Here is a 24,542-nt window from a genome sequence, read left to right as displayed (position 1 = left end):
GTACATGTACCTTTTTTTTTTTTTTTTGCGGTATGCGGGCCTCTCACTGTTGTGGCCTCTCCTGCTGCGGAGCACAGGCTCCGGACGCGCAGGCTCAGCAGCCATGGCTCACAGGCCCAGCCGCTCCGCGGCATGTGGGATCTTCCCGGACCGGGGCATGAACCCGTGTCCCCTGCAACGGCAGGCGGACTCTCAACCACTGAGCCAGCAGGGAAACCCTTTGTACCTTTTTGAATTATGGTTTTCTCAGGATATATGCCCAGGAATGGGATTGCAGGATCATTGGGTAGCTCTGTTTTTAGTTATTTAAGGAACCTCCTTACTATTCTCCATAGTGGCTGTACCAATTTACAGTCCCACCAACAGTGTAGGAGGGTTTCCTTTTCTCCACACCCCCTCCAGCATTTATTATTTGTAGACATTTTGAGGATGGCCATTCTGACTGTTGTGGGGTGATACCTCATTTTAGTTTTGATTTGCATTTCTCTAATAATTAGCAATGTTGAGCATCTTTTCATGTACTTTTTGGTCAGGGCCTTGAATCTTGAGGGAGTAATGCACAGATGCAGAAACAATTAAGAATTACTTGTACATACTAGAAAAGATAGCCAGAATCTACAATGGTGTTATGTGTCTGCTGTCAATTGTGTCCTGTGGTGTGACCTATCCCAGCGTCCTAGCCAGATGATTCCTCTGGTGTTATCTGGGTTCTGGTTCCTGATGATGAAGCCTCCTTGGCTTCTGCCCATTTTCTGAATCTCCTCCTCCAGGTTTCTCATTGATTTTGTGAGCTGCCCAATGCCCTACCAATAAATTCCTCTTCTGCTTATATTAGCCAGAGTTGATTTCAATTACTTGCACACAAGAGCACAGATTCCCGTAATCTAACTGCTTTTGAAGGCATGATTTTTTTTTTGGCCGCACTGCATGGCATGCAGGATCTTAGTTCCCCGACCAGGGGTCAAACCTGCAGTGGAAGCAGAGTCTTAACCACTGGACCGCCAGGGAAGTCCCAAAGGGATCATATTTTAATCACTAAGTTGTCCTGTATACTTAGGATATTTAAGTTTTGCACTAAATTAAAAAATTTCTCTGCTATATTAGTTGAAGTCTAGCTGCAAACTCATAAGTCTTTGTATATAGCCTTTAGGATAATGTCAACCACATATTTTTTATTGGACCTAATCAATAAAGTTAAAATGGAATTACAGATTGAAAATATTTCCATTATATCGAGCAAGGAAAAGCAAGATACAAAGCAGAATGTATAAAATACTCTCAATTTTATACACATATTGGTGAATAGAAAAAAGTACTGGAAGAATAGGGAATAAAAGCACTCAGACTTCCCTTGTGGTGCAGTGGTTAAGAATCTGCCTGCCAATGCAGGGGACATGGGTTCAATCCCTGGTCTGGGAAGATCCCACATGCCACAGAGAAACTAAGCCCGCGAGCCACAACTACTGAGCCCGTGTGCTGCAACTACCGAAGCTCACGTGCCTAGAGCACGTGCTCCGAAACAAGAGAAGCCACCACAATGAGAAACCCACACACCACAGCGAAGAGTAGCTCCCGCTCGCCGCAATTAGAGAAAGCCCGTGCGCAGCAAAGAGGACCCCAAAACAAAAAAGAACCCCCCAAAACACTAATAAGTGTAGTGGGAATATAAGTTTGATTTCTTTGTGCTTTATTTTGACATTAAAAAATTGACATGTATTATTTCATAATTAAGAAAAACCCGTAATAACTTAAATTTCTGTTTTTTTAAAAATGGAAATTTACTGTTAAAAGAAACATTTCCACAGACTCTTTACTGATTTAGTAGGCTTTTAGTCAACGATTCATGGATCAGGCAGCATTCAAACTAACAGATAGAGAGGAGCTCTGAATAACTGCACAAGATGAGAGATTTTTATAGACTAAAGTGAGGGGAACAAGGAAGTTATACTGGGCATTTGCTGGTTGATTAAAGCAAAGTTACTTTCCTTATATGGAGCAAAAGAGCATCTTGGAGCAGGTCGGGTAACTTGTGCTGAGCAGGCAAGTACTGATTGGTTGACCTAGGACTTCCTTCCTTGGGAGAGCCAAGCATAGAAACATAGTGAAATTTTGTTTTGCTGACATGGGGCTTAGCATGAGCAACTCCAGCTTGGGCCTCATCTGGTTACTTTATACCATTACAAAAATAGAAAAAACGAGACCTCATTTTGCAAACATAGAAAGAAAATTAGTCATAATTTGGCTTCAACAATTACCAACACATGGCCTTTCTTGTTTCATCCTATATATGCTTTACTCCCACTAATGCTAAATTATCAGCTCAGAAAGATTTTTTTCATATAATTGATTATTCCTTCTTTTGCATACATTACTCTCTCTTTTAGGAATTCTTAATCAACATCTGTTTCTTTCACTTCTTTAAACCTTATTCTCATATTTTTCTTTCCTTTATCCCTTTATTTTGGTTAAATTTCTAAGTTTGCCTCCTGCTTTACTAATGCTGCTTCTAACTTTGCTGTGTACTGTCTTCAATGCAATTTTAAATCCAATCTTTTCTAGTCTCAAAGTGTTTCATTTTTATGAATGCTGATTTTGTTTTCATAAACAATCACTTCTTCGATCTTATTGAAAAAAAGAATCAGAAAATGTTCTAGACTTTTCTTGTTTTTGTATTAAATTTATCTTAGAGGGATCCTTTCCTCTGATCATTCTAGATGGGGTGGTCAAACTACAACTCTCAGGTGCCTGTTTTTGAAAACAGTTGTATTGTAATACAGCCTCGCCCCTCTATTTACATAGTGTCTAGGGCTGCTGTTGCATTATAAAGGCTACAATAGCTGCTTTCCTGCTACAATACCACTCTGTCTAGTTGCCACAGGCTGTATGGCCTGCAGAAGCTAAGATATTTACTATCTGGCCCTTTATAGAAGACGTTTGTTGACCATTTTCCTAGGTGGTATCTTACTTTTGAATTGCAGAGTATTTTCATAATTCCAGAGATTTTTCTTTATTTGCCTATCAACAAGGATTATGAACAAAGGGTTAGTACCAGAATCAAAAGGGAACCCTTTCAAATTTTGCCTGCCTGGGACCCACATTAGACCTACCAAATCAGAATTCTCTGTTGTGCCAACCTTCTTTCTCTCACTACCCTGGCTCCACTGTCAAGAAGATGCTCTGACCATCTGCTTTTATGGCCAGCTGTGTAATCTGTACCTGGGGAGGCTAACTTCCTGGACGTAGTCTACTTGGAAGACTGGTTTTTTCTCCATGCTTTTTCCAGTTTCTCCGCTACGTTAATACAAACCAATAGGAATCAAAGTGTTATTTTAAGCTGCTTTGGCTTGACATAAACAGCTATAATAAGTAACCAAAATAAACTTGCATTTTTTAACCTCCTTTAACTGGTTTCTTACTCAGAGTATAGATTATACACATATATGCATGTTAATTCACACAGGGCAATGTGAGTTAAACACCATTATTATCTCAGGTCAGATTAGTTTGCTACTTCAGAACCAGAAAAGAGGACTTTCCAAAATGAGTCTTAGACCTGAGTAGGAAAAAATGAACCATAGATTTGGTATTAGTGTTAGCTTATTTGTGATTTCTGGAAAAATCTTTGAATTTTCTGTCCTCTGGTTATTCAAGCTTCAGAATTGTAGTTGGAATTGAGACTTTTATCTCCTTCCAGCTCTAAAATTCTTTACTATAACAATACTTGTGTATAGTCCTGGAGCCTGTACTAGTGCTAAGCTCCAACGAGTCTCCACAGAGGAGCCCTGGTTGATCAGAGGGCCAGCTAGGAGGCAGGGGAAAGGCAGAATGATGTAGAAAATAATTGAAAAGTAGTACCATGGTTTTTCCCAAGACTGGTCCAGATCTCTCTTACTTGGTCTTGTGAAGTTGTTTTTAACTGACTTAATAGGGATGTTTCAAGCCACATTTGGCCAGAATATAAATTTATTAGATAAATCTGATCTTCAGAAAATTATCTGAAGTTGGCCTTGTGTTTTATATCTTTATTTAACTTAGATCCACATTTTGGATACAGGTTTTTACTGAACTCTGTGAATAAAGGAGCCCAACAAGCAGTGTATTTTATAGCAGTATAAGTTTTAAGAGCTCTTTCATCCTTTCCCGATTTATGTGGAATTCCTGTTAATGTCAGCGGGATTTACAATGATTGAAATGAAGGGAGTCTGTTTCCTTGAAAAGTTTGTAAGCAGTCTTTAGATATATAAATGATATTACATACTTATGAACAACATATAAAAGTTTAAATAGCATTAACATGAACAGAATAAAATAAGATAAAGATATGTCTGTATTAGCAATTGAAGAGAATTGGAGAGGAAATTGAATTAATTCTCTGGGTAATTGCCTTGTTTTTTCACTTTAAGTTTGGGACAGAGGCTCACTACTCAGGTTGAGTACTGAAGTGCCTTCTTTCAGATATAAGGTTCTGTATGTTGGAGTTAGTAAATCAAGGACTGCAAGGATAGAACCACTTCCTTCCAGATGAATTTTTTTTCTTTTCTTTTCTGTTCTCTTAAGATGATTTGTCTCGGCATCCATTCCTTTATCCCACAATTTGAGTCAAGGAAAAATAGGTGGGTGTTTTATCTATATTCTACAACAAGTTTGGAGGAAGAAGGGGGTGGAGGTTGAACATTCCATTATACATTCTGGCATAAGTGGGTCTCTTTTTTTTTTTTCTAATAGAGTTATTTAATTAATTAATTAATTTATTTTTTGGCTGTGTTGGGTCTTCGTTGCAATGCGAGGGCTTCTCATTGCGATGTCGTCTCTCATTGCAGAGCACAGGCTCTAGCTGCGCAGGCTTCAGTAGTTGTGGCATGCGGGCTTCAGTAGTTGTGGCTCATGGGCTCTAGAACACAGGCTCAGTAGTTGTGGCACACAGGCTTAGCTGCTCTGAGGCATGTGGGATCTTCCCAGGCCAGGGCTCGAACCCATGTCCCCTGCATTGGCAGGCGGATTCTTAACCACTGCGCCACCAGGGAAGCCCTAAGTGGATCTCTTTTTTATCTCAATGTAAATATTCAGTGAGGAATATCCCAGCTTCATTCATCAAAGTTATACAGACAGGGCTTAAGTAAATCTTTGTTTTGAGGTTATGGACTAAATCTTTAATCTAGTATAAAAGAAAGAGAGGAAAGAAGAGTGTGGAAGGCTCAGAGCAGCCCATCCACACTATTTTAGAAAAATACGTGGCCTACTGAACAGAGGAATAGTTCGGTATTTGAAGCCCTAGGCAAAATCCATCAGTAAGTCCTAAAACTTGGAGTAAAGGAATAAGAGACAGGAAAAGACAAGAATACTGTTACTCTGAAGTCTTTACCTTGATTAGGAGAATAATGCCAGCAATGGCATAATACAAGTAAAGGGGTGAGAAAGAGGATCTGGTTGAAGGGGCAAATAAGATAAATTTTATAAACTTGCTGGATTTGTCTCATTGCTTTTCATTAAGATTTGGATTGGAAGTTAAAAGAAAAACCCAGTATATTAGGAAAAAAAATAAAAGTCTTAGGAAGAATATGTTTAATGCAAATTTTCTTATATGAAGATTTTTTTTTTTTTTTGCTGCGGGGCTTGTGGGATCTTAGTTCCCCTAGTTTCTCCAGCCAGGGGTTGAACCCGGGCCCTTGGCAGTGAAAGGGCAGAGTCCTAACCACTGGACTGCCAGGGAATTCCCAAGGAATTTTTGATTTGTTCTCCTATGTAGTATACATGCAACATAAGGTTAAATAAAGTCAACTAATCATAAGCTCCAAAAAAAAACCCCACCAGATCATAAGCTCACAGTAAAACCTCTCCCGTAGTATATGTAGTACATATAGTAAATGTTTTGTAGTTGATTAATCTATTGTCCTGATATTGACACCTAAAATTCAATAGCTAATTGACATGTTACATTGTTATATATGTCAAATTGAAAAGCCAGAGTGAAGACTCAATATGTACCACAAATTTTAGAGCGATTTCGACTACAATTTGTGACACTACCAACATGAAATTCTTTAAGTTATATGCAAATCTGACTTTAAATTTAAGTATATATCCATAAGTATTTATTAAATGTGTATCATGTGCTGAGCACTGTGCTGAGGCTGCAGATACAAAGATGAATAAGATACAATCCTTTCCCACAAACATGGAAACGAATAACTATGATGAAATGTGATAAACGCTGTGACTAACAAGTTACAAGCACTTGTTTTCACTATAGCATTTTGATATAAGCTATAGAAACCTGTTCATTTACTTTGTGCATATAACATTTTTATTTGATGTACATATTATCTCCTGTTATTCTCCTAGGGAGTCATTGTGCTTATTCATGACGAACCCTTAAGTAGCTCCAGGCCTGTTAATATAGGATGTGAAAACTGTGATTATAGAGAACCTAGTTTGGGAGACATGCAAATATGCTCACTCCCTTTACGACACCAGGTAAAAACGACATACTTTCATTCTCTGACAATTATGGTTAAGGTTGGATTAAGACATTCTGAAGCCTTAATCTGTGTCAAGTGTAAAAGTGATTCTACATTATAATAAAGATTCACAATCTATTTATAAAAGAACACACACTTTGTAGGGAAGAAAGCTTTTACTTTGCATGTATGTAAAGTTACATCAAATTAGTTGAGAGGAGGAAATGAGGATAGAGAGCTAAAAGGGAAAAAAGAGAGAGCACAGAAGAAAGAGGAAGAACTTCCCATCAACTGGGCTAGGACTTAGATGCCTGATAGCCACTTAATCAATTAATACTTATTCATTCATTCATTAATTCACTTAATACTTATTGAGTTCTTAAAAATAACACGCATAATAACAATAGTAATGCATAATAGTAATAATAATAATTGCAGTTATCAGGTATGAAGTGCTTACTACTTACCAGGCACAGTACTGGGCCCTTTATGCACCTTACCTATCATAGTTATATCTTATAGGTGGTTACTATCATTATTCCCATTTTACTGATGTGGATTTTGAGGCACAAAGAGATTGAATACCTTGCCCTAGGTCATCAGCTAGTAAATGACAGAGTCAGAATTTGTATCAAGTCATCTGCTCTTAACCACTAGGAATGTGCCATCCACTGTGCTAGCCTTTGGGGATTTAAAAGTAAACATGACCAGATTCCCTGTCTTGTCCCTGTCCCTGTCCCTGTCCTGAAGGAGTTCACAGTCCTACTGGAGAAAGAAAGTGCAAATAATTGCCCTGCAGTGTGATTAAACACTACGATAAACATATGTAGAATCCAGTGATTATACAAAGGAGGGAGTGATTAATTCTGCTTAGATGGGAGTAAAGGGTTGATGAAATTTCAAAGAGGCAAACTGTGAGCGGGAATTTAAAGAATGAGAAGGTGATTTTTAGGCAGGCAGGGTAATAGTGAAAGTAGAAGGAGCAGCATATGTAAAAGCTAAGGGAACTTCAAGTTGGGGCGAGGTACTGGGGAGGGAGAGCCTGGAAAGGAGGACTCCAAAGATATGCCAGGCAAGTGGAAGAAGTGTATGGAATTCTAAACAGTTTTATTATGTTTATTGACTTTCAGATAAGGCATGTCTGTATTAGCAATTTATTCAAAGATAAGATAGCCATCCATTAAATAGAATTCATTATAAAATGTAACAATTTTGATAAAAACTTTAAAAAGTAAAAGACTTTCCCAACAGTTATTTTCACTTCAAGGGTATCACTTTCACTTTGGGGATATCACTTCTGGGTGATATTCATTGTACACACAGACATTTCAAAAAACAAAGTTCCATCTTATTACACTGTATTAAAATACCTCTTAGATATTTTGACATAGATATCTGGACCAGGTAGTTTCCATCTGGCTACCAGCATCAAAAGTCTGGTGTTCAGAGACAGAAGAAACAAGGTCGGCAACATAACTTACAGAATGAAGTCCTAAGGCTTCTGTTTGTGAGGTATGAGAGAGAAAATCTCAACCTGGGGAATGGTGTCTAGCTTGAGTCCTCACTTAGGTCCTCTGAGTTTTACAGGCCCTTTCATAAAGAATCTGGGGCTGGGGTCAAAGAATCTTAAAGCCCTCTTTAGGATTTTTCACTTTTAGTCTTTAGACTCTTCCTTTCACCTCTTCCCCACACAATTGACTAATACCATGAATTAGATCTCTGACAGATACAGAGGGGCAGGTAGCACTGTTTCTAGTATGAGTCCATTAAATAATCATGTGATAATTATGTAATTAAGTATTATGGTAATCATATGATAAATAGTTACATACAATAAAAATGTTATGATTATAATAGAAAGGAGTTTGTTCCCTCACAACAATTTCCCTATTATTTTTTGTGTAATCTTCAATTTTAGTGTACTATAATTTACTCAATCATTCTTTAATATGATATTTAGGTTATTTTCAATTTCATGCCATTATAGATAATGCTGCAATAAATAACACTGTGTACATATTTTTTCCCACATGTTATTTCCTTAGTATAAACCCCCAGGAGTGAGAGGAAAAAAATAATATTTTCATAGCTTTTCTGTGTATTACCATATTGCTTTCCAAAAAGGGTATGCCATTTATAAAGGTACCAAAGGTACGAGTGACCGATTTACTCGTACTTCACTGGCATCAAGTGTTACAATTCAACAACAAAAATTGCTGATATAATAGGAGTAAAATAAATCTCAAGTTTATTTTGACCTGCAACTCTTTGAGGAACTACAAGGATGGTCATTTCATGGGTTCTCTTACTGTATGTAAAAGAAAATTCCAATTTTGACTTAAGGCAAATCTACATAGTTATAACTTAAAAGAATAAGGTGTTAGAATTTACCAGGTTTTGTTAAATATTTTAATAATTTAAAAAATTCCGTAAGTTTACATTTAAACTTGGCAAGTTACACTGTGCTAAAGTTTTCTCTTATTCTTCTCAGAATTCAAAGATACATTTGTAGTTTTAATCAGTGTACCCATTGCTGTGTTCTTTGAGATTACTTATATTTTTATGCACTGAAACAGTATACTTATTTTTTAAAGGTTATGAAGGGTTTGAATATATTAACATACTGTATAATTTTCTAAATATCCAACATTTCAGAATAATTATTTCAAAGTTTTCATTACTATAAATAGCACTGCTATGAACACCTTTGTACAATTGTTATTCTCCTTTCTCCTGTCTCTATTTGATTATTCCCCTTGGAATGTTATCTCAAGAATGGGATTACGGGGTCAAAGGATGTGCCTAATTTTAATTGTTAATTGTTGTTAACATAATGATGGGTTATTTATTTATTTTTATTTTTGCGGTACGCGGGCCTCTCACTGTTGTGGCCTCTCCCGCTGCGGAGCACAGGCTCTGGACGCGCAGGCTCAGCGGCCATGGCTCACGGGCCCAGCCGCTCCGCGGCATGTGGGATCTTCCCGGACTGGGGCATGAACCCGTGTCCCCTGCATCGGCAGGCGGACTCTCTACCACTGTGCCACCAGGGAAGCCCATGATGGTTTATTTTTAAGTGATTAACTACTCTTGTTTTAAAATAGACACTTCAATTGGAACCAAGGTGTTTTCCATTGAACCAGACATCTATAATGAATATTTTAGAAAAGGAGAAGTGGCAAAAAGTTCTGAAAATTACTTTAACTATTTCTTCTAGGGACAAGTTATATTTTATATCTACCAACCATTGGGACATTTGCATAGAATTATAAGGGGATCAGAGGTCATTAAGTTCAATTCCTTAACCTCTGAACACCTTAGTTTCTTTTTTTTTTAGCATCTTTATTGGAGTATAATTGCTTTACAGTGTTGTGTTATTTTCTGCTGTATAGCAAAGTGAATCAGCTATATGCATACATATATCCCCATATTCCCTCCCTCTTACATCTCCCTCCCACCCTCCTTATCCCACCCCTCCAGGTGGTCGCAAAGCACCGAGCTGATCTCCCTGTGCCATGCAGCTGCTTCCCACTAGCTATCTATTTTACATTTGGTAGTGTATATATGTCAATGCTACTCTCTTACTTCTTCCCAGCTTACCCTTCCCCCTCCCCGTGTCCTCAAGACCATCCTCTATGTCTGTGTCTCTATTCCTGTCCTGCCCCTAGGTTCATCAGAACCATTTTACTTTTAGATTCTATATATATGTGTTAGCATACAGTATTTGTTTTTCTCTTTCTGACCTACTTCACTCTGTATGACAGACTCTAGGTGCATCCACCTCACTACAAATAACTCAATTTCGTTTCTTTTTTATGGCTGAATAATATTCCATTGTATAAATGTGCCACATCTTCTTTATCCATTCATCTGTCGATGGACACTTAGGTTGCTTCCATGTCCTGGCTATTGTAAATAGTGCTGCAGTGAATATTGTGGTACATGACACTTTTTGAATTATGGTTTTCTCAGGGTATATGCCCAGTAGTGGGATTGCTGGGTCCTATGGTAATTCTATTTTTAGTTTTTTAAGGAACCTTCATACTGTTCTCCATAGTGGCTGTACCAAGTTACATTCCCACCAACAGTGCAGGAGGGTACCCTTTTCTCCACACCCTCTCCAGCATTTATTGTTTGTAGATTTTTTGATGATGGCCATTCTGACCAGTGTGAGGTGATACCTCATTGTAGTTTTGATTTGCATTTCTCTAATGATTAGTGATGTTGGGCATCCTTTCATGTGTTTGTTGGCAATCTGTATATCTTCTTTGGAGAAATGTCCATTTAGGTATTCTGCCCATTTTTGGATTGGGTTGTTTGTTGGTGTTTTTTTTTTTTTTTTTGCGGTACGTGGGCCTCTCACTGATGTGACCTCTCCTGTTGCGGAGCACAGGCTCCGGATGCGCAGGCCCAGCGGCCATGGCTCACGGGCCCAGCCGCTCTGCGGCATGTGGGACCCTCCCAGACCAGGGCACGAACCCGTGTCCCCTGCATCGGCAGGCAGACTCTCAACCACTGCGCCACCAGGGAAGTCCGGTTGTTTGTTTTTTTGATATTGAGCTGCATGAGCTGCTTGTATATTTTGGAGATTAACCCTTGGTCAGTTGCTTCGTTTGCAAATATTTTCTCCCATTCTGAGGGTTGTCTTTTCGTCTTGTTTGTAGTTTCCTTTGCTGTGCAAAAGTTTAAGTTTCATTAGGTCCCCTTTGTTTATTTTTGTTTTTAATTTCCATTTCTCTAGGAGGTGGGTCAAAAAGGATCTTGCTGTGATTTATGTCATAGAGTGTTCTTCCTATGTTTTCCTCTAAGAGTTTTATAGTGTCTGGCCTTACATTTAGGTCTTTAATCCATTTTGAGTTTATTGTGGTGTATGGTTGAACACCTTAGTTTCTAAATGTGCAAAAAGTATATAATAATAGTGCTGTTGTGGAGACTAAAACAAGAGAATGCATGTAAAACACTTAGCTCTTTGTATGACACATAGTAAATTATCAGTAAATATTAGTCATTATCAGAGTATAGCTGCTATAGTTAGCATATACCATATTGAAAGGTCATATTCTATCCATTCATTTATTTGTCATACGTGTGAGGCATTTTTTGAGCATTTGGTATGTAAAAGTGAACAAAGCTACATAGCAAAGAAAACCATTGACAAAATGAAAAGGCAACTTACTGAATGGAAGAAAAAATTTACAAATGATATGACTGATAAGGGGTTAACATTCCAAAGTACAACTCAACATTGAAAGAACAAACAATCTGATAAAAAAAATAGACAGAAGACCTGAATAGACATTTTTCTAAAGAGGACATGTAGATGACTAACAGGCATATGAAAATATGCTCAACGTTGCTAATCATCAGGAAAATGCAAATCAAAAGCACAATGAGATATCACCTCACACCTGTCAGAATGGCTATCATCAAAAAGAAGACAAATAACAAATGTTGATGAGGATGTGGAGAAAAGGGAACCCTCATACACTGTTGGTTGGAGTGTAAATTGGTGCAGCCACTTTGGAAAACAGTATGAAGGTTTTGCAGAAAACTAAAGACAGAACAGAAAACTAAAAACAGAACTACCATATGACCCAGTGATTCCACTCCTGGGTATATATCCACGAAAAACCGAAGCACTAGTTTGAACAGATACATGAACCCCAGTGTTCATAGCATTGTTATTTACAATTGTCAAGGTATGGAAGCATCCTAAATGTCCATCAATAGATGAATGGATAAAGAAGTTGTGGTATATATACACAATGGAATACTACTCATGCATAAAAAAGAATGAAATTTTGCCACTTGCAGCAACATGGATGAACTTGAAGGGTGTTATGCTTAGTGAAATAAGTCAGACGGAGAAAGACAAATACTGTATGATATCATTTATATATGGAATCTAAAAAATACAACAAACTACTGAATATAACAAAAAGAAACAGACTCACAGATATAGAGAACAAATTAGTGGTTACCATTGGGGAGAGGGAAGTGGGGAGAAGCAAGATAGAGGTAAGGGATTAAGAGGTACAAACTATTATGTATAAAATAAATAAGATACAAGGATATATTGTAAAACACAGGGAATATAGCCAATATTTTATAATAACTATAAATGGAGTATAACCTTTAAAAATTTTGAATCACTATGTTGTACACCTGTAACATATAATATCATATGTCAACTATACTTCAGTTTAAAAAAAAAAGACAAAAGAAAGTGAAAAAACTAGTCTCTGACTACATGGAGCTTATGTTTTAGGATATAGACAATAAACAAATATACCATGTTAGATGGTGATTGTGTTATAGAGAATAAAGTGTGTGTGTGTGGGGGAGAGGGTGGAATTCCCTGGTGGTCCAGCGCTTAGGACTTCGCCTTTCACGGCAGTGGCCTGGGTTTCCAGGTGGGGGAACTAAGATCCCGCAAGCCAGCCACGTGGCTCTGCCAGCAAAACAAAACAAACTCAAGACCTTGCAGAAGCGCAGTAGGTACCATTTAGTACAGTCTATTGTGAAGTTTCATCTCAGGGGCACTGTTTATATAAAAAAGCAAGGGAGAGGGTAGTAGAATATGTATATTTGTGTTACTGTTTTATTTAAGGTAGTCAGGGATAATATGGTGACATTTGGGCAAACACCTGAAGGAAGTGAGGGAGTTAAAAGAAAGTTCCAGATAGACTTTTACTTGCAAATATGGTTAAAATTTTGAGGACAGGGACAATTTCTTTCAGATTTTGGTAGCAGAGCAAAAACTATGTAGGAGGCCTGAGACATATTGCATTCTATATTAGTTAGGTGCCGTAATAGGTGTGATCATCAGTGTGATTAGATGTACAGTTTTTCTCTTATTTCATTAAAAAAAACAACGTTTAATTTTTTGCATGCATAACACTTTCATACGATTCAAACATAAAAATACAAAAAGATATTCAGTGAGGCCTCCCTCTCCCTCCTGTCCCCATTTGCAGTTCCTATTGCTCCTATTTTCTTTATCCTTCCAAAGTTTGTTTGTTTTTCCTACTTAGGAGGTCTCATTGAAAACTTGAGATCATGTAGCCATGGCTGCCGCTCATCAATCTCCTGTACAGCTGGTTCTGTTGGATACTTGTCAGCTGTGAACCATTCACTCTCAGAAACACACACTCTGCAGAATCCGAAGGATTTATTTTTTAACATGGATATATAAACCAATACTGAAAGTAAACAGAGAAAAGCATCGAACACCCAGAGACAACTTTCCAGGAGCTTTATTGTAAAAAAAAAACCCAAACAAAACCCCCAAAAAACACAACCATATTGCCCCAGGTGCTCAAGATTCCCCACCCACGCTCGACTAGGGTTCCAAACGCTGGAAAACCGGAAGTGCCCTAGGGGTGGGAAAGGTGAACCGGAAGCGCGAGGGGAGCGGGGCTCCGGAGTCCTTTGGCTGAGGTAACTCATAGCAGTCAGTAGCTTGCGGGTGACCGTTTAGAAGCAGTCCAGATTGTTTTCATCCAGGGTCCATTTAAGAGTTTGACCTGCATCTCTGGCTGCTCAGGGGCTGACTTGCCCCCTCGTCCCCTGACTGTGCGTTGGTGGCGTCTAAAATCTTCCACTCACTGGATCAGGGAGAGGCCGGCACCCTCGGACCTCCCTCTCTTTGGGCTTCTCGTGCCTTTTCCTGAAAACGATGTCAAGGCTGCGGGTTAGTAATGTGTGTCTTGTCTGTTCGTCATAGGGAAGCGCAGACGCGTCCATCCTATACTTGTGCTTTAGACTTGTTTTGTTTTTAAACCTCGCATTCGCGTTTTGAATAAATGTAATCATGTTGGTCATTCTTGTGAAAAATTTCGAATGAGTCTGGTGCTCGAAGTTTCTAACATTTCATACTGTGACTGGTGAGTCTCGATTTTCTTTGGTGGGTGTTACTTGGCGGAACGTTTGAAGTATAGTGCAAAAATCCTTCTCGGGCTATGAGCAGTTACCGAAGTGTGTACATTCTCAAGGAAAGTTTCTTTTTTCTTTATTCTTAGGGTTATTTTATTCTGAAGTGCCTTGCACAAGCAAACTGGAATGGAATCTCCCTGGTTATGAAATGACTGACCTCATCCTGATAATGCTGAATTGTAGATTTTTAATTTTTTTAATTTTTTTTTTTTGCGGTACGCGGGCCTCTCACTGTTGTGGCCTCTCCCGTTGCGGAGCACAGGCTCCGGATGCGCAGGCTCAGCGGCCATGGCTCACGGGCCCAGCCGCTCCGCGGCATGTGGGATCTTCCCGGACTGGGGCACGAACCCAGGCGGACTCTCAACCACTGCGCCACCAGGGAAGCCCTTTTTTTTTTTTTTTTTTAACATCTTTATTGGAGTATAATTGCTTTACAATGGTGTGTTAGTTTCTGCTTTATAACAAAGTGAATCAGTTATACATATACGTATGTTCCCATATCTCTTCCCTCTTGCATCTCCCTCCCTCCCACCCTCCCTATCCCACCCCTCTAGGTGGTCACAAACCACCTAGCTGATCTCCCTGTGCTATGCGGCTGCTTCCCACTAGCTATCTATTTTACGTTTGGTAGTGTATATATGTCCATGCCACTCTCTCACTTTGTCACAGTTTACCCTTCCCCCTCTCCATGAATTGTAGATTTAAATTACTCATGTTATTGTCTTAATCTGCCACTTAGCTTTGCTTTTGGACATAGTCAGTGATGACTCTCAGGGCGTTTATGGGAACCTTTATAATCAGTATAGTTCATTTAGGGGACTGCCCTGGCGGTCCAGTGGTTAAGACTCTGTGCTTAGAATGTAGAGGGGCATAGGTTCGATCCCTGGATGGGGAACGAGGATCCTGCATGCCCCCTGGTGTGGCCAGAAAAAAAAAAGAGCAGTATAGTTCATTTAGAAAGAAAATGTGAATATTCCACTAACAATCTTCCCCTTAGATTAGTGAAATCCTTTGATTTTGATTGTTTGCTATTTTGTCTTGGTTGTGATAAATGTCTATGGCTGTTTTTGTTTTGTACCTTGAAGGAAAAACCCTTGCTGAAATATTACAACCTGAAAATCAGCAAATGCTACGTAGGTGGAATTTATTCTGCAGGCCTTCACAGTTTTCTTCGCTAGCCATTTCTTTAGCGAATTTGAGTGTTTATGATAACCTTCCCTGGTTTCAGGGTTAGTTTGGAGTAGTTAGTGAATTTTTAAAAATTATATTCCCCACTTGATTTATAAAGTGTGCTAATGTAACTTGAGAGAATATTTTAAATTTTATACGGCTTCATACCATATTATCAGGAACTAGTATCAGTTTTTAAATTTGTTTAAATTAAGAAAATTTTTAACATCTTTATTGGAGTATAATTACTTTACAATGGTGTTTTAGTTTCTGCTTCATAACAAAGTGAACCGGCTATACCTATACATATACATATACATATACATATACTAGCATCAGTTCTTATATCATAGTGCCCACTGGGTGGCAGCATGGTGATTTTCAGTTTCTTTAGCTTTGACTATGGATTTCATATTTCCTCTTGCTATAATAGTGATATTCTGATTGTAGTAGATACCTATCATATGCTGAGTACCAGACACTGGACTAAGTACTTTATGCATATTATTTCATTTAATCCTAAAAAACAAATCCAAAACCCTCTGACATAAGTATTTGCATTATTCTTATATCATATGAGGAAGCTGTGGGAAAGAGATTAAATAATAATGCAAGGCCGATAAACTACAAGGCTGATAAACTACACAGCCAATAAGTGGTACAGCCAGAATTGGAATACAGGTGTTTAACTGCTACTTCTTGCTAGTCAAATTAAAGTTATTGTAAGTTTGACCAAATAGTGAAGAACCAACAGTTAAAATGAGAAATCTGGATATTCTGAAAGAGGTGAGAACTGAACATTGGTTTTATATAATGTGCCTCAAGACAGTTGGGGGTGCATGGTTTCCAAAAGGCAGTATTTCCTAAATTGTGTTCCAAGGAGCACCAGTCTTGGGAGATGCTTCAATAAAAAAAGGTTCCTGTGACCAGAAATGCTCTTGGAGATTCATTAAAGGCTCTCAAAAATCCTGCAGAAAAGGAACCTGTTTAACCCAACTTTTTGGAACTGATAGCGTTCTTAAATTTTCTGATTATATCCCACATTAAAAATTACATGTTATATGCAGGCCAGTATAATCATATGTATATACACCTGAAATAAAATATTAAAATAAATACACATGAGGCAATACTTACCTTTAGTATGAGCAATATACTCTTATATTTTCTATTTTATTTTTTTCCAGTCTTTTTTAAAATGGTAAATATCTTTGTTGATATTTATTCTTTTATTAGTCCTGGTAATAGTTGAATTAACACAGTGTTTCTTGTTGGGAAAGTATCCTTTATAATCAAGTCAGGCCACTAGCAAAGTAAGAACACAGGAACAATTTTATTGTTAGAATTCTCCAAAATACATTTTTTGGCACACATGTTCCCCAGAATATTAGTTGGCATTGTGAATTATCAAAAAAGTGTTCCACAGTCAAGATAAACTTGGGAAATTCGGTTTAAAGTTAAACAGGTTCTACCTATGCTAATGGTATTGTTAATCTCTGAGATGGGGAGTTAGTGTGCAGTATTTCCCAGATTTATTTGACCATGAAACCTATTTTTAGATCTTGTGGATCTTGTGCCTGTTAGAATACACTTTGGGAAACGATCATATTGATAATTAGGGCAAAAATGTTTTTGTTGTAATGTATGCAATTCAATTGAAAAATTTTTTTGTAAATTATTCAGCTAATTTTCATAAGTCATTTATCCTATTTGCTAATATTGACATGGCAGAGAAATATGTCAGAAAGCCTTTTAACTTCTTAGTTTTCTTCTGACCCATGGAAACTTTCTGTTAATAATAAGAAAAGTCTTTATGAAATTCTCTGGCACTGATTAATTTCATATAAACTAAAACTTTTATTTTCAGTTTAAATGCAATGAGCAGTAAATTTCCAGGTGTGTTAGAGTCAACCGTATTAAGACATTTTGGCAATTTGTGTTCCATATTTGGAAATATTTGGAGTTTAGTTAAAGGTTATAAGTGTTTAAGAAATGTTTAAAGGATTTTCCTACATTTTATTTATAAGCTGGACAAAATCAGCGCTTATATATTTGATCCAGAGATCTCTGTTGTGTTGTTTTAGATTAGTTGAATTTATGGTACCTTTAATAGTTTATTTCATGTTTGGTTCCATAATGATCCATAGGGAGAGAATTTCCAGTTCTCTCATTTCCTTCACACATCTCAGACCATTCAATTTTAGAATTTAGGTATTTCTAACTTTATAAAATTTGTATATGAAATCCCTACTCCTTTTCTTAAATCGAGGAGAAATTTGCCAAAGATTTTACCAAATGTGAATAGAGAATGTTTTACTCATAATAGTGTAAAACATTTTCTGTGAGAAAGTCAGTGTTTTAGTAATCACACATAATTTATAGAAAATTTAAAGAAATACTTATCAAGTGTTCCCACAGTGCATTTCCCACTGGAGCTTAAGAAACCTATAAACTAGGGACTTCCCTGGTGGAGCAGTGATTAAGAATATGCCTGCTGATGCAGGGGACATGGGTTTGATCCTTGGTCTGGGGAGATCCCACATGCCGCGGAGCAGCTAAGCCCGCGAGCCACAACTACTGAGCTCGTGCGCCGCAGCTACTGAAACCCACACACCTAGAGCCCGTGCTCCTCAACAAGAGAAGCCACTGCAATGAGAAGCCCGCGCACTGCAATGAAGAGTAGCCCCTGCTCGCCGCAGCTAGAGAAAGCCCATGTGCAACAAGCAAGACCCAATGTAGCCAAAAAATAAATAAATAAAATTTAAAAATAATTAACTTAAAAAATAAAGAAACCTATAAACTAAAACAGTTAATGAAAAATAACTTTTATGGCAGCATTATCAGTTGATGTAATAAAGTACAAGATTATGTGAATTAGACAATAAGAACAGGCAGTATGCACAATAAGGTACTAATCATATGATATGGGCAGCAAGTACAGTTCAGAAAAGGAGCAGTTGGTGTCAGATGGATTCGTAAGAAAGTTTCATGGAGGATATGGAATTTGATCTGATTTTTAAATATGTTTAAACAGAAAAGGTAGAGGAAGGCATTCTATATGAGAGCAGAATGTGTGAAGGTATTAATCAGTTCAAGCTCCTTAACATGACATGAAAGATCCTCAAGATGTGCCTGCTTCTCAAGCCTCATCCCATCATCTCCCAGCTTTACATGTTAGACTCTAATATCCTTAAACTGTTTTTAGTTCCTTATAGAAAATGATGTTTCATCCATTTGTCTTTGCTTATGCAGTTTTTCCCCTCTAAAATGCCCTTACCTCATTTTCCACTTTGCTAATTTCTTAACTTTAAAGATTTTTAAGTTTCAACCTAAAACTCACCTCCCTTAGGAAGTCTCTGACCTTCTCAAGCCTTCCTTGATCTTCCCTTTCTGTTTTAGAAGCCCCTTCTTCCTGATACCATAATACTCTGTAGGAGAGATCTCTACCATTACACTTAACCACATTGTATTATAATTATCTGTATATATCTGTAGCTTTCTACCAGAGTTAGTTCCTTGAGGACAAGGTCTCTATTTTTTTTTAATCATTACATTTTGAATATAGAAGGGGCTCAACAAATGTTTGTTTAATGAATGAATTTTTTTTGTTTCCTTTATTTATTTACATTAATATTTTCAGGCTTTAAGATTCTCCTTAGTTCTGGTATTTTGAAATTTATTGAACAAGATCAGGTCTACAATGTTATAATGTCCTGTTCCTCTCTGGAATCTCAAAAATCTTTGTATCTTGGCCCTTGATCTTATTCTTCACTCTATTTTAAGAAACAAAGGAGAGTTGTTCCCTTTTTTTCTGAAGGCTAATCATTCTCTCAGACCACTTCTTCAAATCCCTCTCTTCATATTTAATCACATGATCTTTACTGGCTTTTTTCTATAAAATGTAAAATGTTTGAATTTCTTCTCTTCTGTCCCCTACTTTTCCTTGATCACTTATGACCTTAAACTACTACCTTATATCTCACTTAACATATCATTTTGTGAAAACTGCTCATCAACAACCTCCTACTTTCCAAATCAATTTGTGTCAGTAAGAACTACCCTCCTATCCTTCAGCCAAATTTGATTTCCCCTTGCTCATGGTATATCAGAATCCTCCTCCATGAACTATTTCTTGAATTCCTCAATAGCCTAAATCTCTTCTCTGAAGGTTAATTAAATCAGAAATTTACTGCTAGAACTAGCACTAGACACCATCTGCTTCAATTTGCTATTGCACTTATAACTATTTGGGTAACAAGACAGGATATTTACAAATTAGCAATCAAATTAAAATTTAAATTTAGTTTAGCATCCTTATTTTATAGGTGAACAAATGAGGCTCAGTCACTGTGTGCTTTGAACTCTGAACCCTTAGAGAACCCTTTTTTATCTATCATGTCTTTTTTATCATGCCTAGTGTTATCATGTCTGGGATTACACTTATTTGAATAAATGCTTTACATTTCTCGACTTTGAAGGTAAAGACCATTAACTCACATTTGTATCACTTGCAGTTTCTTGAACAGAGAGATGTACTGATATTTAATTATATCACTCTTTACTATATATAAGAAGTTTAATTTAAAAAATCTATATGTGGGGCACTTTTTCCATTTTTTCTTCATTACATAATTGTTCTTCCCTAGGTCTTCCTAGTGTTACAGAATCTTTCTTAAGATACCTTATTATAAAATGTAGTCATCTTAATATCTCTTAAGATACAAGCACAGTTACAAGAAACACTTTCAGTGCAACATGCAATGCAACGCAACAAAAACTAATTGACTGCCTGACTTTAGTAAATTATTGTATGAGGTAGTATGGGCGTGAGCGGGGAGGTGTCACTCAGGCCCATGCTCAGTCACATGACCTGTACCTGTCAACTTTTGCCCTGTTAAATATATGCTATGTCATTAAATGCTTTTAAATCTTAAAAAAAAAGAATGAGACTTGGCCACTAGTCTCACTACCTAAAATGTAACAGCTAACACATAACTATTGCTAATACAAGATAGAATGTGAATGCAAATTTAATCAGTTCCCGTTTGGCACTGTGCTACGTGGAATATAAAAAACCCTTTGGGAAAAAAAAAAAAACCCTTTGGGGGCTTCCCTAGTGGCACAGTGGTAAAGAATCCTCCTGCCAATGAGGGACACGGGTTCGATCCCTGGTCCAGAAAGATCCCACATGCCGCGGGGCAACTAAGCCCGTGCACCACAACTACTGAAGCCCGCATGCCTAGAGCCTGTGCTCCTCAGCAAGAGAAGCCACTGCCATGAGAAGCCTAAGCGCCGCAATGAAGAGTAGCCCCCGCTTGCCGCAACTAAAGAAAGCCCGCGCGCAGCAACGAGGACCCAACACAGCCAAAAATAAATAAATTAATAATTTAAAAAAAAAAAAAACCTTTGGTTCTTCACTTTTAGAGGGGATACACTCTAGGAAATGTTTGTAGTGTTTATCATACTGTTATAAACGGTCCTGATGGAGTTAAGGTGATTTTCCAATGAATCTTATAGCAATCCAAGATCAGATAATTAAATAGTGATTATGTATTTTTAAATCCTGCTTCGGTAATTTTTTCTCAATGTTTTTCAGTCTACACATACACCAGCTTGTGTGTGATTAATGAATACAATTTTTTACATAAGGGTTCACTTTTTGTGACATGTCATCCATATTTTACACTCAAATATATTAATAATTACTTATGAAGGAGACATGCTTATAAAACTGATTTAGCATTGAGTTCAAGTCATAAGAGTATTTCCAAGAATAAAAAGCAATATGAAAAACTAACTTATGGGCTATTTAAGAAAAAAAAAAGGAAACTTGGAATTTAGAGCTCTTTAACAAAGAGTTTTTGGGGAAAAATTCTTGAGAAGTTCTAGTAACTGAAAAATCAAATCTTTATTATATATGTAAAACTATTTTTGATGATTTTGTTTATAATCTGAATGTTTTAGCTCATGTCAAAGCCTACCAATTGTTATTATGTGAAATGATAGTGTGAAATTGATGCAGTTATAGTATAACAATAAGGACGTGACTCATGTATTTTATGTACACATTCATTCAACTGTAGTGACAAATGGCTTCATGCTGTGTGATTAAATGCATATTAGCGTTTGCCCTAGGCATTTGATTATTACCATCTTTACTTCATTACATTACCACACTGTGTGGCCATATAATTTATAAGATAATACACACATCACTTTGTTGCTGATAGGAATTATTCTGTTTTATGGATGGTGTCCTTTAATTTTGCCTTTCATGGATTATAAAATTGGTTAATATCTGCTGAAGTGAATCACTGGAGAAGCAAATAAAGATGTTGGCCTCAGGTCACAGTGTCATTTGTGATACTGGCAAAATCTTACAGGCTCATTTATCCCTGTACATGATTGATAACGGCATGGGTTAAATGGAGAAAGCTTTGCTTCTATTAAAGGATCATCATGAATGAAGACCTCCCACTTAAAAGTCAGGCATGATGAGAAGACAAGAGACTATCTACAGGTCAAATTAAATAACTTAAATAATTTAAGTAGAATGACAGTGTAATTTGTCCATTTTGTGTTATTACTCTGACCCCTATCAGGACTATAGGCTAACGTACTTTCTTCTGTAGAGTATTTAAAGTGTAATTTTTGATAAATACTTTCAAAGATAAAAAAGCCTGTAGAGCTCTTAAATTGTGGTAAAATATAGATTTTTTATTATGTGCTTCTGAAAAAAAATCTCTTTTTTAAAAAAAACTGCAATACTTTTAAAATTCTGAATTATATGGTGAATGCTCTGAGGTAATGCTTTAAGCATTTTATAATATTATATTGACTTTATTTAAATATACGTTAATGAAATATAAATAATATAAATGTCATAACTATGTTTTATAAGTGTATTTATTATAAGTATAAATATTATAAATCATAAATTTATTATTATAAATTACTATAAGTGAACTATTTACAAGAGTTTGTTAGTAACACTTTGATGCCAAACGTTAAAAATAAAGATACAGTCAGCATTTTTTAATGACTGCTTTCCTATATGGAATCATTGTTTGAGTTTAGCTATTCAAATTGTGGTTCAAAATAGGGAAGCCATATGCATTTTTAGATAATAAAAGCAGTATTGAAATGTGAGAGTGTTTTGATCTGTTAAGAGTAAAATACAGTAGGGCTTCCCTGGTGGCGCAGTGGTTGAGAGTCTGTCTGCCGATGCAGGGGACGCGGGTTTGTGCCCGGGTCTGGGAGGATCCCACATGCCGCAGAGCGGCTGGGCCCGTGAGCCATGGGGAGAGGCCACAGCAGTGAGAGGCCTGCGTACCGCAAAAAAAAAAAAAAGAGTAAAATACAGTAAAGCAACTATACTCCAATAAAAAAAAAAATTGAAAAAAGAGTAAAATGTGGATGAAATCTCAAATTAAATATTACATGTGTCTAACTGACCAGAAAGGTATTTTTGTACATAAAAGCATTCTCATTTCTTGTTCATTGGCTTACTACATGTCAGAACTTTAATATATTACCTCATTTAATCCTCACATCCTGTGAAATAATTATCCCTGTTTATAGATGAGGAAACTGAAACTCAGAGGAGTCACACAGTAGGTAAGAGGAGACAGAATTTGAACCCACATCCACATCTGTTGGGGATTCTTAGAGGAATCTGCAAAGATGGATATGTCGTTTTCAAAATACATAATAAAAATCTACATTTTATCACAGATCTTCAAAACTGTGCATTTCTCACTTTATCAAGCTGGCTATATTCATATTGTGAAAACTTTTTCTGGACTCTCAGTAAAAAATACATTTCACATCATGATCCAGTACACATACATGTGTTTACATTTACATATAATTAAAACAAAAGTTTTATGAAATTTCCCACATGTGAAGATTGCTGATATATTCTAATCTATTCTGTTCTTTTCTATTCTCTTTCATGATAAGAATTGCTGCTTGCAACTAAACTGATTTTATATCTCTCTAAGGATTCTCAACTGACGTAATTCTGTACCAACTTAAAACATACACAGTAAAGTTTTTTCCTTCATTATAGAAGTTATGTATACTCTTCGTAGAAAGCAGAATGAAGGGGAAATCTCATACCTTGATAACTGAAAGACAACTGCAGTTAACATTTTGATGTATTTTCTTTCATTGTTTTTTCTGATGTTATTTATATTAGTATTGTTTTAACTATGATATTATGTAATTTTGAATCCAAATTTAAAAAATTTAGTTTTTACTTTTATCAAAGTTATGCGTGCATGTAATGGAAAGAATCAAAAAACTTTTACAAGGTTTGTTCAGAAAAACAGTAATCTCCCCTGCCATTTCCAACTCTCCAGAGCAACTACTTTAAACTATTTTAGCTGATTCTTTATACATTTACTTCCACAGCTCTAAATAATATACTTATCACTACTATTTCTTCATTTTCCAGTTAGGTATTATTAAATGAATTTCCATAATGGAAGATGAGGATTTAACTTTCTTTCATCTTTTGCCCCAACCCTTCCCCCTTCACATACTATCCATACTCCCCATATAGTTACATCACGATCTTGATTATTTCTGTACTTAGAGTTATATTATTATGACTGCATAAATGCTTTTCACAGCTGAACCATTGTAGTATGCTATGATTATTTTTCCTTTCTTATACAACATTCTTCCCAACTCCATTGTCTTTTTTTCCCCATTCCTTAATTTTTAATGTATTCATCACTAATTCCAAATTTTTCTCAGTTATATAAAATTGTTATTAATGACTTAAAAACAGTTAGCAAACTGTTAATTTCATCCTATTGAGGAGCTTTCTACCAAAGCTTACTGTCTCCCTTCATGACTACTATCTCCCTAAAGTTTTAAAATTTGGATTCAAATTTACATAATATCATAGTTAAAACAATACTAATATAAATACCATCGGAAAAAATATTGAAAAAGAATACATCAAAATGTTAA

Source organism: Grampus griseus (assembly GCF_964374135.1).
Source record: "Grampus griseus genome assembly, chromosome: 8".
NCBI lineage: Eukaryota > Metazoa > Chordata > Mammalia > Artiodactyla > Delphinidae > Grampus > Grampus griseus.
Note: the sequence above shows the minus strand (reverse complement) of the source record.